The sequence below is a fragment of the Crocodylus porosus genome, unplaced genomic scaffold (assembly GCF_001723895.1).
Source record: "Crocodylus porosus isolate Cpor-Errol unplaced genomic scaffold, CroPor_comp1, whole genome shotgun sequence".
Lineage (NCBI taxonomy): Eukaryota > Metazoa > Chordata > Crocodylia > Crocodylidae > Crocodylus > Crocodylus porosus.
Genome location: NW_017728906.1, coordinates 39,559,573 through 39,564,143, shown reverse-complemented (window position 1 = coordinate 39,564,143; position 4,571 = coordinate 39,559,573). Strand labels below are relative to the sequence as shown.

General features: G+C 37.0%; 1 protein-coding gene across 3 annotated transcripts in view; it reads left to right on the top strand.

Moving 5' to 3' along the window:
- The window catches only part of ERG (ERG, ETS transcription factor), a 243,195-nt gene that overhangs the window by 99,380 nt on the left and 139,244 nt on the right, over positions 1 to 4,571 (top strand). The window lies entirely within an intron of this gene.

Below are 4,571 nucleotides of genomic sequence, written 5' to 3'. Positions count from 1 at the left end.
CAGTTTGAGCCAGACATGCACACTGCTTGGATTAAATATATCGAACTCTTATTCTAGTATAGGTCTGAGTGCACACTACTATTAACCTCTTTTCATATTAATAATTGTATACCTCTGTTTTGCTAATGTATTTGTAGTTGATGACAGAACATTAACAAACAGCTCGTGACTACCTATACCCCGTAACAATCTCTGAAATGGAATTAAAAATTTCAAATACATAGGTTTGTTGAGTTTCTCCTTTTCTTTTTAATTTTTTGTAATATGAAGGTGTATTGAACCTGTTTTGATGCAGAGGAGAAATCTGTTTTTTTAATAGGTTGTTCTGAGATATGTGTACAATGTGTTCTTAGCTAATATACATTTGCTGCCTCTCTGCCTTGTAAAAATATCCTGTTTTTACTTCCTCTTATATTAAGAGAAGTGAAAAGGTTTTGAGGTTTCAGGAATAGAGAAGTAGAATATAAAACAGAAGTACCAACTGCTTGCTTTTCAGTTACATATTAGTAATCCAAATTTAAATTCCTTCCACAACCTACTGAAGATATAACTTAAGGTTTTTGTGGGGGTTTTGTATTGCAGCCTATTTGGCCAGGTTCTTTTGTGATTTTAAATGAATTTTGAGGTTAACCTGTGGCTCCCACAGGATCCTATATTACATGATGAAGTTTCTACATGATTAAGTTTCTACATGGATAGCATATCTTTATTTTTGTATATTCAGTACTCAAGAAAGACTGATAGTCAGAGACTAAAGTTTTTTACATAAGAACATAAAAACTACCATTTACTGGGTCATTGAGTCCAGTATCCTGTCTCTGTCAGTGTCAGAGTAGATGCTGAAGGGGAGGCTAATAAGACAATCCAGAAAGCTCCTCCTTCAATACAGTTTCCAGAACGTAGAGGTTTAGAAATTCTGATTCAGAGGCTGCAGCCCTATCCATCATGTTCAGTGCCTACTAATGGATTTTTCCTACATGAAGTTATCCAGTCCACTTTTGAACTGTGTAAAAATATCAGTCTCCACAACAATTTGTGGCAGTGAGTTGACAAGTTAATTACTCATTGTGTGAAAAAGAACTTCCTTTCATTAGTTTTAAATCCCCCACCTACTAATTTCATATTGTCCCCTAGTTCTAGTATTTTGAGACAGTAAATAATAAAGCCTAATTTACTTTTTTTGCACCATTTAATATTTTGTAAGCCTCAATCATCTCTTTTTTTAAGATGAAAGGTCCTAGCCTATTTTGTCTGTTTTCCTATGGAAGGTCCTCATGCCTCTGATCAAACTTGTCCACAGAGAGGATACAGAAAAGGAGGTGGTGATGGAAGCGTCTTAAGATTGCTCTGCCCATGCACCTGAATCTGACCTGGAACAACAATTTGCTAGGATAAAAGGGTAATTCAGTCTTTGTGCATATGCTATACAGGTCCTTTTGCCCGAGCTGGACAACCTTGTGGCCTACTGAATTGGTCTTTTGAGATATGGACACTGGCAACCAGACAACCCACTACATATACCTTGTATAAATCAATGAATAATCAGTCATCTGCTAGCAACACCTTTTGGTTACTGTTGAACAGAGCTGGTTTTAAAACACAGCATCAAAAGCCTTGTATTTCTCATTTCCAGATTGCTGTGCCAACGGCTTGACTAAATACCACATCTATTCTGAAGAAAACAACATAAAACAGATATAGCACATCACTTTCAAGTCTCTATTAGTAGCAGTGTATGCATGAAAGGCAAAATGCCTGTTATTTAAATTGATCTGAATCCTTAAGATTGTATGGTCAGAACTAACAACCCAGTGTCACCATCCATGTGAAATGAAATTTCTTGCTTTAAAAATTCTAACTTTCTACAGTGAGACATCTTACCTCTGATTATTCCAATGTGTTCCTGGTATCTCATACACATAGGCTGATTTTTCTCTAACAGAAAGACATAGTCACTCTTCTTTAATAAGAAGTGGACACTTGCTACCTTCATTTATAACAAGAGTAGATGTATGGAAGAAAAATGCCACCAAATAAATTTACAGCTATTAACTGGAATTGGCTGCCTCTGCGCTTTACATCTTTAAAAATATACTTGAACAATACAAGCTGTGGCTTTAATCCACAATGACCAGAGAGAGACACAGAGATTAGTTAAAATTCAAGATGGTTACTGTGTTTTCATAGATTTCTGTGGGAAGGCAAAACATTTTTCTCTTGGTCTCATAGGACTTTTAAAGTTCTTTTAAAGTCAGTGAACTCTGTTTTACATGGTAATTTTCCTTTTATTAGCACGTCTAGTTTATAGATAATTTTTTAAAGTATTTTTAATCATGTAATTTTAGGTCTGAAATACTCTGCTTTAATGCTGTGTCTGTGCTTGGCTGAGCCTATAAAATAAATACATAATAATACATGCTTCCAAAAAAATAATATCTTAATTCACAGTCTCATTATCCAAGTTGATGGTATCATAACTAACTGGAATCCATGTGTCTCCTGCAGATTTAAAATATTTGCTGACATGGAGGCATAGCATTCTTGGCTATTTGCACCATATGGTTTATAACTTACATTTATAGTGTCTCTTTCATCCTGAAGGAATCCCAGGGTGCTATACAAACTATTTTTATAGGAGTTGCCTCAATCATCAATGAAATGAAGCTAGTTCTGAGGTGAAACATGGCAACTGTTCAACCGTAATTTGAGTCTCTTCTGCAAAACTTGAACAATTTTTTTAAAATTCAGTATTTGTTAAATGACATTTGCTATGATCCTCAGTTGGCATAAATCAGCATTTAGCTGCATTATCTTTTGTGGAGTGATACCAAATAATACAAAGGAACTGACTCTATGTATTTTTCCATTGTCTGGAGCTTTGTAATAACTTTAGAAGCCACTTTCAGATTCACACTTGAGAATTTAAAAAAAAAAATACCAAAAGAGCACTATCATGCCAGAGAATCTATCTCAGGACAACTTGGCTGTGTCTACATGTGCACTTAACTGAGTAGGCTAATTAGCTGCCAAGTAAAGCATCACCATCTACACATGCAATACTATAAGGCCACAGTAAACTAATTAACATCTCCATAATACAGTACTGTCAGTCTACACATGTGTTTAACCACAGTTAATTGCCCTGCCATAAAACAATATTGTACAAGGGACAGTACTATCTTACAGCAGGGTAATTAACTTAATTTAAACACATGTGTAGCCTCTGACCGTGGGCATAAATTGCACCAGTCAGCCCAACCAGCAGAGGACCAGATTTCTGCTTGCTGCATGGCCACATGGCTCTGGACTTTTAGTACTCTCATGCTCTAATTGCAGCTGTCCCAGGCACATGTGTAGATGCTGCACCTGTGAGTAGTTTACTCTGACTCAAACTGCTCCAGAGTTAATAACTTTGTATTAATTAATTGCATGTGTAGATGCACCCCTGGTGTTCTGTTCTCACCTCTGCCATTGACCAGCAGCCCCTGTCTGATCAGTGTAACATTTTGCATAAAATGAGCCATGTTCAGCCTAGAGTATGTACTTCCTCATTTCAGGACCACTGAAAAAAATAAACACATTCTTAATATCAGGGAAAAATGGGAAACACAGCCCAGGAAACAGGCAGCAGGGGCAAGGACAGGAGCATAACTTTGGTGACTTGTTTTGGTTGCTTTTGTATGAGGCACAGTTGATCATTCTAGATGAAAGAACGAGCGGTGCAGTGGCTAGGCTCAAATCCCTGTTTGCCACAGACTTCCTCCTTGGCCTTGGATACATTACTTAATCTCTCTGTGCCTCCATTACCATCTGTGAAATATAAAAAATGGTCCATTTGTAAAACAGGGATAATAATATTTCCATGCCTCACATGGTTATTTTGAAGGCTAAATACATAAAAAGGTGCATATGCACCTAGATTGACAAAACCAATAACCATTGCTGCGTGACTATTTTAAAAACCTCTCTCTCTTAGGGTCTGAAACACAGTTGTGCTTTCGTATCTTAGCATCCAAGATGCTGTTGGATCATTTACCTTGATGTTTAGTTGAGTTTAGTTTGGCATATCTGCTTTTTTTTTTAATCTGTTCAAATATCTGCAAATCTTGTTGCAAAATCCTCCCTGATCTTCACACCAAAGAGCAACTCACAAAGACACTTGCATGGGCTGAAAGGAACAGACTTTCACCTTCAGCTTCCTCTGCACAAAAATGAAGTTTATTTTCTACCTATGGGGATTTTTTTACCATCTTTAATTTTCCCTGAGCCTCATGAAGGGTGTGTGAGCCCGAAAAGTTGCAGAAAAAGATATATTTGTTGCAATTTCTTAGTTGATCTAATAAAGGGTATCATTTCTGTACCAACAGTTCTAGAGTTTTGCATTTCATTTTGTCTCAGATGAGTATGGCTACCAAATAGATCTCTGCAAGTACTGTCTAAATTGCAAATTGCTCCTCCCTGGGTAAAAAGTGCTGTGGAAATGAATGATTTCATAGATTTCATAGACATTAGGGCTGGAAGGGACCTCAGGAGATCATCGAGTCCAGCCCCCTGCCCAAAGGGCAGGAGGT